The sequence below is a fragment of the Rhyacophila brunnea genome, unplaced genomic scaffold, assembly GCF_057557595.1.
Source record: "Rhyacophila brunnea isolate RB1 unplaced genomic scaffold, BYU_Rbru_1.0 scaffold_6, whole genome shotgun sequence".
Taxonomy (NCBI): domain Eukaryota; kingdom Metazoa; phylum Arthropoda; class Insecta; order Trichoptera; family Rhyacophilidae; genus Rhyacophila; species Rhyacophila brunnea.
This window is the reverse complement of record NW_028233276.1, coordinates 19,865,778-19,878,671: the sequence shown is the minus strand read 5'-3', so window position 1 is coordinate 19,878,671 and position 12,894 is coordinate 19,865,778. Positions and strand designations below refer to the sequence as shown.

Below are 12,894 nucleotides of genomic sequence, written 5' to 3'. Positions count from 1 at the left end.
GTCATTGAACTAAGACTACAATGTGTCTTTGTTTTTTTCCGACCATGTCCGATCCTAATAGGCTCATATGGGCCTCCACTGAGTAGAGGTTTGTATTAAGGGGGGACATGCTCGTCGTAGGTCAAAATTGAGTTTTTTTTTGTATTTTCAAACCATAATCCTGGACATTCCTTAAACGTTGTAGATAATCTATTTATATCATCATTTTGAAGCCTTATTATCCTTTATATTTATTTTAAACATTTGATGACTGCATAAAGTATTTTTATTACATAAAATAGTATTCTTTTAAACCTCTCGCTCTAATGTTTTAGAATATAGTCATATTTCGGTACATGAATGTGCAGTGGTGTTAAGATTTTTAACATTTATTAATTTTTAAACGTATTTATAAAACCATTAGTATAATTAATGACGAGATAATTTTAGTAAAATATTTACGATAAAAAAATATATTGATAATCTCTGTGATCCCAAATTTTACAAGAATTAGGCATTTTATTATTCAAAAGATCGGCAAGATTAACACATTTGAAGATAATTCTTTAGATACTAATTATAAGCTTTAGATACGAATTATAAGCTATGTTCAAACACGCGCGTTAATATAATTTTACTCCCTACTTCAATTATAGTTTGTCAATTTATGGCTACGTCCGTATGTTGTAGCTTAACCACTGGGGGATGACAAAAGAAATGGCGTATTTCAAAAAAACACTACCTTATTCTTAGGTCAATAATTATTATAAAGCAATCATTATTCGTAAAATATTTATCACACTTGAATGGTCAAAAACATAGCTTATAATAAGTATCTTTAGAATTATCTTCAATGTGTTAATCTTGCCAATTTTTTGAATAATAAAATGCCTAATTATTGTAAAATTTGGGATCACAGAGATTATCAATATAATTTTTTATCGTCAATATTTTACTAAAATTATCTCGTCATTAATTATACTAATGGTTTTATAAATGCGTTTAATAATTAATAAATGTAAAAAAATCTTAACACCACTGCACATTCATGTACCGAAATATGACTATATTCTAAAACATTAGAGCGAGAGGTTTAAAAGAATACTATTTTATGTAATAAAAATACTTTATTCAGTCATCAAATATTTAAAATAAATATAAAGGATAATAAGGCTTCAAAATTATATAAATAGATTATCTACAACGTTTAAGGATCCATGATCCATGTCCAGGATCATGGTTTGAAAATACAAAAAAACTCAATTTTGACCTACGACGAGCATGTCCCCCCTTAACAGATTTTATTTTTTTACGAGAAATGGATGTCAGCCACTTACTCAACCTATTAGGTCCATATCCTGACTCACACACAAATTGAAAAACAAAATGTATACTTGCCAGACCCATGGTTCGAACCTGGGACCCACGGCGTGATAGTCCAACGCTTAAGCCACGCGGCCACCGTGGGTGTAACAATGTGTAGACAAAGTTTATTAGACTTTAAATTCAATTAAACACTGCCTATTCCAAGCCATAGTGGATACTACTCAACAAATAATCATTTTCTATAAAATATCTAAGCATATGCCATTAAATCATGCATAATTTTGGATAATTTATAGATATAAGAATATTTTTATCGATTATGGTTTGGTATAGGCAAGGTTTAATGAATCTGAAAAAACTAACCAACAACATTTGTAATATGTATTCTTAATTCAACGAAAACTAATAAAAGTATGGATGACAAAGTTTGCACTATTTTTGTCGGATCGCCCATAGCATACCTAAACTATTATGGTTTGGCTTAGACAGAGTTTAATTGAATTTTAAAAACTAACTAGTACCATCTGCAAATTTTATTATTGGTTCAACGAAAACAAATAAGTGTAACCGACAAAGTTTAGTGCGCACTATTTATGTCAAATCTTAACAGCCCACCTCCACCCTTTGCCACTGGTCTATGGGTACTTCACGCTATCTCTAGTATAACATATTTCAACACGTGTATATTTAGGTATTCCAATCGAATTACTTAAAATAGTTGCATATTCTATTCATCTAAATATTCAATAACTAGATATTGAAAAAAAAACAAACCATTTCTCCAGTGGCGGCGCAAAGTTAAGACGGATTGCCAAAGTTAGGTAGATCAGATATTTAACGTTGATAATCCTTAAGTTATAAAAAGTTGGTTTTTCGAGAAGACAAATCGAATAGCCGATAATAGGCAGATTGCCAGAACCCTGTATTTATTAGGCTTGAATAATAGAGATTGATCACTGCAAACAAAGAGATGTTGTTTGGATTCGCGGAAAAGAAAATAATAGTTTGTATTTTCCACATCATAACAAAAAAGTTTATATTTTAGGAAATAAATTATCATCGAATAATAATTAAGAAATTCATTTATTTTAATATATGAACACTTTAAATTTGTAATTCAAACGTTCACAACATGACAATTTAGATTTGTCATTCAAGGAAAGATCAATGGCAAGCGCAGCAGAGGACGACGCCGCATTTCATGGCTTAAGAACCTCCGTGATTGGTACGAGTGCAGCTCCACTGTATTGTTACGGGTAGCAGATGACAAAGCTAAGATCGCCTCGATGGTGGCCGGCCTCCGCTAGGGGATGGCATAATAAGAAGAAGAAAGAGAGAGTAATAAAAGTCAAAATAGAAAATGATACAAGAAGAACACCGTAGAGAGTCTGACAATTGAATGAAACGTGTTATATTATAATAATATAAAGTATGTTTGTAATTTTATACAATGAATAAAACTACATAAACGCCAAAGAATAACTCCAAAAGTCCAAACGAACCTGGGTACAAACGCTAGTAAACGATAAAACATTGTCCATATAAATTCACCATCACGTACTTACGTATAAATATTCAACAGATATACAACTTGTTGGTTCCGTGCACTAAACACAAATTGAGGATACATCAGTGCATCGAAACACAGAAATGACCCACAGAAAAATTGAAGATTTCGAAATGAAAATGTCGAGTATGAAAAGGGTCAAAGAAATAATCAAAAAAAGTAAATAGTAGAAAGTTAGCATAATTTAGAAACACCATGTCATACGGCATCCCGAAATGACGTATCAATCATTATCTGCGTTTTATCATTCAAGAGATATAGGTAAGCGAGGTTCTGGTAGACAAAGAACGGTCTGGCTCAAGAATCTGACTGGTTTAAGATAAGCAGATCATAACAGAGATTCCAGAGCAGAGATACTCAGTCAAAACCTCGAGGTCGAATTTTTACACGATCACAATACTTTATCCGATATGGATAAGAATTGTAGAACTTAGTAATGAACTTCGCCTCTTTCTTCATGACAAAAAATCAGATCTTTATTCCCACTTTAGTCATGAAAAATGGATGTGTTTTCTCTCTCGACTTCAATGAAAACTGTTATACTTGATCACAGTGTCGAAAAACAAAGATTTTTCAACACATATTTCCCAATCTTAAATGAATCCCAAAAGTACAATTGCAAAAGAAAACCATTCGCTAAATCCTCAAAATATGATCATATTGCGAGGGCAGCTCAAGAAGAATCGGTTGATTTAGATCAGATAATTCCCTTGAAGTCAAATTTAATGAAAGAAGTCTTGCAGAATTTTAGATAAGGTGACAGCAAGAATATCCGTCAATTGCAAAAGCAGCATTGTTAATCATACTTCCTTTTGCGACAACATAGGTTGGCAACCTATGCGAAACAGCATTTTCATCAGTACTGGTAATAAAAAATAAACACAGGTCGCGTCTTTCAACAGAGATTTTGGAGCAAACCCTGCGAATTAGCATTTCAAACATTGTACCGGAAATTGATTTATTATGTAAAAATATGCAATTTTGCTTTACAAGCAAGTAAATGAAATGTTCTATTATTTTTAATAAAAATGTACCTATAATAATCATTAATGTTAAATAAAGTACTGTTAGTCACTAAAGACTAAAATTTTTGGGAAGGGGAGCCTTGGATTTAATTTTTCTGATTTCGGGGGCCGTGGGGATGACAAAATTTGAGAAGCACTGGTCTAGATGACCAGGCAAAAGATGGCCAAAATCATCGCCGCTGATGATAAAATGATATCGGACATGGCACACAGAGAAGAAAATTATCCTGAAAGTGCACAGTGTACCTAGACATTTTTGTTTTAATTTAATAATGTAAATAATAGCGTGCCATTAACTTGCAACAACCTTCAAAACAAGCGAGCGTGACAAACGCTCTAAGGTCTATTATGGACAAATTACGGCAAAAAAGCCGCGAATTATGTTTTACATTAATCATTGATATTGTAGCCACTTCCAAATGAACATGTAAATGAGAAAAGTTTCAAATATTGAAGTAAGTGCCTAATTGAATATTATATTAAACGATATTGTTAAGCAAAATTATCATAATACAAAACAACCCTTTAATTGAATATCAACTTGCCTTAATGTAACTAATTTTGTGTAGGTCCTATCCTATGATATGAGTATGTATCATCCTGTCACAATTCAGGGCATTTACGCCTCTTACATCCCACAAATTCGATGGTCCTCACAAACGGGTTTACAGTGTACACTGCACTCCAATCCCAGCCAGCCCTTACGTTGATTTGCTTTGCTTTCAACTCCACCAGGTCGAATGGACATAATCACTATCATAATAATATGAGTAAAATATAATATACGAAAAGGAAGGAGTAATATGAGAATCGAAAAAAGTTATCATCCATAATGTAGCGATATTTAAATAAATATTAAAAAATACAATCGGTTGTAAAACGTTCACTTACGAGTTAAAACTATTTGATTTTTACAACGTTTTTATTAGCTCGTATTCTTGTTTGTCTGGTGGTTGTTTGTCCAGTACAAATCTTGCAATCGATTTTTAACTAACTTCCCGACTAGCTAGACATTTTAAACTTTTAGAATATATCAGAACATGATGCCAATGCATTCTTTTAATACTTTTAGCCACCTTTAAGCAGAATTGACTTCATGTTCAGTTAATTCTGTTTTGTATGGAAAGTTATTTCAGAAAAATCCGTAAAAAGTAAAAGACTATTAATGGTTGCTAAGGAGGTGGTCCTAGCAACTAAATTATTAATATATACGTGCGTTACTATGGAAATGAATATGACATGTCAAGTACATTTTTTTTTGATCGTTTAAGCTAGTCAATTTAAGTTTATATGGTTCAACAGAAAATTTAAAAACGTTGTATATAAAAAGTTCTTTTTATCTTGTAATCATTTATTTAATTAATTTACTATTTCGTTTCAGATGTCCAAATTTAAGTCCTCTCATTAGTTATTACCATTTTGTCATACATACTTACTAGATACATTACATTTTCGCTTGTATTTTGCTCAAATCATAGCTATACAATACTGATTATATCGTCTCTGTTCTGGCAGAACACACTAACTGGAGAATACTAGTTTTGAGTAATTTGACTTTGAAGTTGTTAAAATGTTTGAAATAATGGTCTATCATGTGAGTTTATTTAGTAATCGTAAAAAGGATGACTTTAAAATAAAGACTGTTTATTTATTAAGAAGGTTTCCAGACGGTAAAGTTTGAAATAAGGAACATTTTGGTATAACTAACTCAATATGTCATTTTTTAGAATTCGTGTCTTCTGCGAGAACAGTGACGATATTATATCATAAAACGCATTTGTGTGAGTTTATCTGTTTCCATTATTCGTGTCAGAAATAAAAGCCATTAAGTGCAATAATAAAAATTTGTTGCACTTAATGAGTTTTAATTCTGATACGACGACTATATCCAACCATTATCGAACACGTCACATTAAAAGGTAAAACAGACTATTATCATTACTTTGTGATACTTTCCATAGTTTTATAAGAAACCTTAACCGGTTGCTTCTAACGATATTTTCAATTGATGTCAAATATTTTTAGTAGTTAACTACTTGTCACCCATTAAAAATGTCATACTATAATATTTTTTTATAATTTAGTTGTTATTTCTTTTAGCTATTATGTATCACACGAATTAAAGCTTTTAAAAAAAGGTTTAATTTAAAATATGTATATCGACTGTGTTTAGGAAAAAGGGTGTAACCCTCGATTTTTCGAAAAATGCTTTTATTAGATATTAACAATGTATACAACTAAATACACGTTCTGTAAAAAGGAAGTAAGCCGCAAATGCCGATTTATTATCTTAATGCAGGTTTTAATTGACCTTTAATTAAGTTTTAATTTAAGGAAAAAGGCATTTACCCTCAATTTTAATGATTTTCTGTAATAACTTCTTTAATTACTAGTAGATCGAAAAGATATTACACCAAATCATCAATCATCATGCAACCAATGTCTATGCTTATTTTTTTTTTATTAATATTATACCAAAAAATGTTTTTTGCCTCTCCTTTAAAATTTGTTCTGTGTGGGTTACGCCCTTTTTCCTAAACACAGTCGATATAATCTTCTTTCGGGTGGAGCTTTCTATCATTCTGTGGCGTCCCCATAAAAAAATCTGAAGCAAGTTCCAGTTTGACGTAAGTGGTGTTTTGTATGCAAAAAAAAAGCATCTTTGTATTTCAGACCCTTATAATATGAAAACTGTAAGTCCCAGGGGTAATTTGTTGTCTTATTTTCTTGTTGAAGATCTCTATAGAAAACGATTTTCTTCCACATCTGTTTAATTTACTGTTTCGGACAGCTGATTTACTAGGGTAGAATATTATAGCGGATTGTATATTGGGTTATAATATTGTTAGACCTTGCTACCACTTTGGTAGCACGGGTGTAGATGCACGTCGGGGTCACCATTGTGGATTTGTTCATTGTAGGTAGGTGGTGAAACACATTTTTGATATTAGATTTATGTGAGTTGATTATATTATAGAGATAGACTAGTGCGTTACAACGCGGGACAACTGTGACTATATTTTTGACAATCCCAAGACCTGTCACGGACTGGTAGAATCAGGGCCGATACAAGTTCTTCCATTGATGGCGAGTTAAATTGAGCGATGAAATAAATATATAGGCAATTATTGGCCAAAGTGTGCTACTAATATAGTGCCATATTTTTCATTTCTCTTTAAGAACATTAGCAGTCTTGTCTGCAGAAATACCCGACAATGGCGAAGAGTGGGTTATTAAGATCCAACAAATAGTCCACAATAAATGTTGTCAGTCATTTTGTTTTCATTGAACTAAGTCTACAATTTACAGGTGGTGTTGGTTAGTTTAAAAAAAAAATCAATTCGACCAAAATCCATCCTACGAACGACGCTTTGTGCATGCCTGTAGTATAACAATGCATCGCAAAATACGTAAAAATTCTTATTATATAGAGTTAGGTACATCAAGTCAGTGTTGCCATATTTTTCTATGCTGATTATAGTACAAAAGCGTAAAAATTATAATATTTCTGAAAAATATATAGTACAGGAACATTTTTCGTCTTGAATCCTTTAAAATTATAGTATGTTGGTATATTTGGCGTAAAATTATAGTATTTTACATCTTTCGCGAAATCAAAATTATAGTATTGTACTATAATTATAGTACGGTTGGCATCACTGCATCAAGGTTTTTAAAAAGATTAAAGTTTTATGGGAAACCTACCCACTAAAAGAGTGAGTTTTCTCGACATTATGACTCCTGTTGTGAATTATGTGAATTCTTCTTCTTGATCGAATATTATAATATTAAGTAATTATAAAAATACACGCAATACTTTCAAATAGTTATATATTTATTTTTTGAAATGCCAAATGTGTACAATACGGGTATATCAGTATTTATTTAAATAACGATTTTTTTTTCGATTCGGTACATGTTCAAACACGCGCGTTAACATGATCTTTCTCCCTACTTCATTTATCGATTGTCAATTTATGGCTACGGCCGTATGTTGTAGCTTAACCACTGGGAAATGCCAATAGAAATGGCGTATTTCTAAAAAATACTACCTTATTCTTAGGTCAATAATTATTATAAAAGAATCATTTTTCGTAGGATGTTTTATCACATTTGAATGGTCAAAGACATAGCTAATAATCAGTATTTTTAGAATTATCTTCAAATGTGTTAATCGTGCCCATTTTTTTAATAATAAAATGCCTAATTCTTGTCAAATTTGGGATCACAGATTATAAAATATATTTTTTATCGTAAAAAATTCACTACAATATTGTCAACATAAATTCTACACATGGTTTTATAAATGCGTTTAAAAATTAATAAATCTAAAAAATCTTAACACCACTGCACATGGATGTACTGAAATATGACTATATTCTAAAACATTGGATCGAGGGGTTTAAAATAATATTATTTTATTTAATAAAAATACTTTATGCAGTCATCAAATCTTTAAAATAAATATAAAGGGTATTAAGGCTTCAAAATTATATAATTAGATTATCTACAACGTTTAAGGAATGTTCAGGCTAATGCTTTGAAAATACCAAAATATCTCCATGTTGACCTACGTTGGGCATGTGGGCCGTTAAGACACAATGGCAGATAACTTTTGAAGATACTATTCAGGCGCCCAAATGCAGTCCATGCCAGTTTGATTTTTGCTGGACGTCCCGTTGTCCCGCGCGGGATAGCTAAAATTCACGATCATTCAACAAATACAAATAAGACGTTTAGGTTAAGTTAATTTCATTTATTAAAATACCAACATCTAATTGCTATATCGAACGGGTATTTTCTCAATTGAATTTAAAATGGTCAGATGCGAAAAGCAGAATAATAACATGTTCTCTTGAGTTGATAAAATCAGAATTACTTTTTTCAATTCAACATTATGTACTCATGTGTTGAATTTTACCAATACATTAAGCAGCAGAAAGAAACTCTTTAAGAAGTAAAATCTTCAGCCAAGTACAAATAGGCGAGCGTCCAAAAAATATTGCTTTAAGTAGGTACCTATATTAATTATTTTGTAAGAGTTTGGTAGTCTGTGTTATGTCATTTTCATGTATGATTGATTTTACAGAAATAAACATTAGAAATATTAAACTCTGCGTTTTTAGGTACTTGTAACGCTGGCTGTCGTACACATGTGTTGCTCGAGATAAACGTAGTTGTTGGCCCGCTCGAATTGAGTGCCATTAATGAGGATCGCGAAGTACTAGTTATGAACTTAACATTATTATCATTATAATACAACCTCTGTTTCATAAAGTTTAGGTACCTACATATTATTTATTATACCGATTACAGTTACCTGTTAGCTCAGTTATCTCTAGTTACCTATTATTTGATCTACACAATCAATAGTGTTATCAAAATGTGTGTCAACACAAAGTTTGTTTGTTATTCGGGAACCAATCCATCAATATGCTAACAGACCGATTGTACCTACCTACCAAATGAAACATTGACTTCATAATGGATTTGTCATTTGAAAAATAAATGTAGATATAAAAAAACAACCCTTAGGTTCTGAAAGAATACAGGGAGGGGGTTCGCAGGAGTGGTGGAATGTTTGTTTGGCTGTGTGATTTTTTCGGGAGCAACACTGTTGAAGGTGAATTATTGATATATTGAGACACAATGTATTAGCATATATAAATGAAAAAGTGCGTGAAAAGGTATTTGCTGGAGAACACGTCTTATAGTTCGACAAGAAGGCCGGAACTATTCAGTTAAACTGGGTCAATGGAATCTGGGAGTCGTTAACCGAAATCTGTGACTATCCACCAATATAAGTTGTCCGCTGAGTGAGGGCGCCACATGCTTGCATTTGATGTATCATTCAATACTTTTTATACTGTAATGGGCTTAGTTCTAAATTCGAGATCTATGATGGTACATATATCTCTAATTGGTTTTTACGAGTTGCACAAGCGGGAGACATATTCAAAGTGGTGCCGTCATAAAATTAGAGTATTAGTACCTAGCCACGTGAACGAATCTGTTGATGTACACCTGGGTCTGCTCGTACTCATTATTTCGAAAATATGTTAACACAGACTAGTGTGGTTGAAAAATCTCGACTTAAGTGCATTGCAATATGGGTTGTTATTGCAAATCCGTGTCGATGTCTTTACAGCATCATTGTTCTTATTGTGTATGCATGTTATTTTTATCTGAATATAAGAATTTGTACAAAGCTGTCTTTATGCATCTGTACCTATACAGTGGCGATTTTTTTCTTTGACGCAGATGACGCAATCTATTCGTCAGAAGATTTAATAATGTTTCTCGAAGCAGTTCAAACCTGTGATGAACCTATTATTACATTATACAAAAATCTTACAAATAATATCACAAATTGACTAAAGCATAACAAAATAACCGCAAAAGAGGGTCTCTAACCTGACCAGTTATAAAATTTATTCAAGAATTGGCTCAATACCTATATTGTTAAAATTTTCATAATAAATGGCGATGTAGACAATGCAATAAGACCAAATTGAATTTTATTTTACTGTTATCGTTAGGGGGAGTCAAAATCAATCAGTGTGTCAGGCCTCCACGTCCTTGAGCCCGCCACTGTCTATAGAACTAACTGAAACAGTGCTAAGTACATAATAGGTATGAACAGTTCTTGGAATCTCGTGATTATGTCGATGCTATGTACTTTTTTTCCAAGAAGTAGTCGCGTAAATCATTGATGTCGATTTCTCAATGAAAGATGTAAGCGCTTACGTACCTAAATAAATATTTAATCTATGACCTAAGTCCTAAGTACATAATTGAATTCACTCTTTTTTCCTCATCGGTCGTCCAAGGACTCCAAGGGACATCAATAGCAATGAAACATCAATGTTCCGAGAATCTGACTCAAATATTGTGCAGATAATTATAAAAAATTTAATGATCATGGAAATTTTGGTGGCACTTAATTTCGAATTACGATGGTAGTGCTAGTTATTGATTATATTCGAATGCAATGTGGTAACATGTTCGCAATAAATTATTTTCGATTGAATAATACGTTCCAATCATCAGTTTCTACAAACGATTTACCATATTGCATTAGAAGTTAGAACAATAACTAGCACTATTATTGAAGTTTACAGTTTCGCGTCACGGCCTGACTATTAAGTGAGTCTTGGATCTGAAAGGATTATGGATCTGTTGGCGAACTTTTAGCTGAATCCCACAACTAGTGGATTGTACCTATATGAAAATAATTAAAATAATATAAGTACCTATTACCTTTTCTCTTCTCGGGCATAAAGTAGTCTCCGATGCGTAGTGTTTGACAAAAAAATGATCGCGTAATATCAACGTAGGTACCTACTTAGGTAGTTTAAACTGTCATTCGTGATTTGATCATAAAAACAATAGGTACTTACTTAATTGTTAAATTATTGCATGAACGTAAAATAATTCAAAAAGAAGAATAAATAAATTAAAACACAAACGTACCTATCTATATTTTCTATGGTTAATGTAAGGTACATAAATCGCCGTCGGTAATATTCTTAATTCAAAACATAAATGAAAAAAAACATAAAATCGTTAAATAGGTTCCTACCTAAATAATGTTAAGTCTGTCAAAGTTAAGAAAAATAGCTATTTGGTCGTCTAAAAAACTGTATATTGTGCTGGTTTGCATTTATGCTAAAATATAAATCTAAGAATGTGTGAACATCTCACTATTCAGGAAATATTCAAGATCGTCCGCGACGCTGGTGTATTGTCAAAATCAAAATTCAATCAACTGACAGATTCAATACTAATTCGATGGGACGAAATGATTTTGACAGTAATATTAATTGTCAGGTAACGAATATCCTATTATAAATTGTGGTATTGTGCGAAACACTAATCGACAATAACATTAATATGTAAACATAATTACTTATTCACAAATTAACGATATTCACACGATTGAAATAAACGTTCACGGTAGGTAGGTACCTACATCCTATATGTAATATTAAATATGTAAACATTAATAAAGTACTTAGGTAGTACCTAGATATTTTAAAGTAAAGTCGGTATGAAGTCAGCAAAATACATAATAAATAGCAAACAACTTTACAATCTCAGTTTTCAATAATTTAATTTTGGATTCAGGTTTAAAATATTTTTATTACCTACCTATACCTAGGTAGGTAGGTATAGGTACCTAATAATTAGGATTTTTAAAAATATACATGTTTGTCAAAATGTTAAATAAATTAGGTACCTAGATACCGATATATTATTTTATCATAAAAAGCTTTTATTATCCTTGGACATTCTTAATAACAAGATAAATCCTTGGTTTTCGTTACATATTGATACTAATGTATTCGTTTGACATCCGCTAAAGTTTCTATTTTTTTTTAATAAAAAAATATAATATGATGCTGAAAGATTTACTGATTACACTTAATTGAAAATCTTTAATTATTCCTGAGGCTGCTTACCTGTAAAGAAATTGATCCTATATCCTTAATACTGGTCGGAATCAAGTGTGATTTGGGATTGGCACTATTTATGAGTAAATAATGTTTACACCATATTACTGCATATTTTTAATAACTTAACACGTGTAGCTATTATCTGCAATTGTTTAAAGCACATTACACATTAATTTTCATTTAGAAAATTGGATATTAATTCACCACTAAACGCCCGCGTCTGTATTCTGCCTTCAATAAAAAACACATAGAAACAGAAAGCGAAAACGAAAACACGTAACTCTCACAACAGATCGGCTCGCCTCGGTCAATTCCGCCCAGCAAATATTATGTTTACAATGAGTGAGTAAACGTCAAATTTGCTTACAATTCTCACCCAAAGAGGGATAGTATTAAAAATATATTTTATTTGAAAAATAAATTATCTTATCTTCTACAACACCATTAATTAAACTATAGGTAAAAACAGTTTATATTATATTTAAAAAATCATTTGTGTTTATAAAATGATGTCTAACTGTGATCTGATCAGTGCTCACTT

General features: G+C 31.6%; 1 long non-coding RNA gene across 1 annotated transcript in view; it reads right to left on the bottom strand.

Annotated features, from left to right (window-relative positions):
- Positions 1-12,570, bottom strand: part of LOC147065361 (uncharacterized) — a 167,567-nt gene extending 154,997 nt beyond the window's left edge. Inside the window, exon 1 of the long non-coding RNA XR_015071846.1 lies at positions 12,360-12,570. This is a non-coding gene — a long non-coding RNA (uncharacterized LOC147065361). The remainder of the gene's footprint in view (positions 1-12,359) is intronic.
- Between the last annotated feature and the right edge of the window lie 324 nt (positions 12,571-12,894).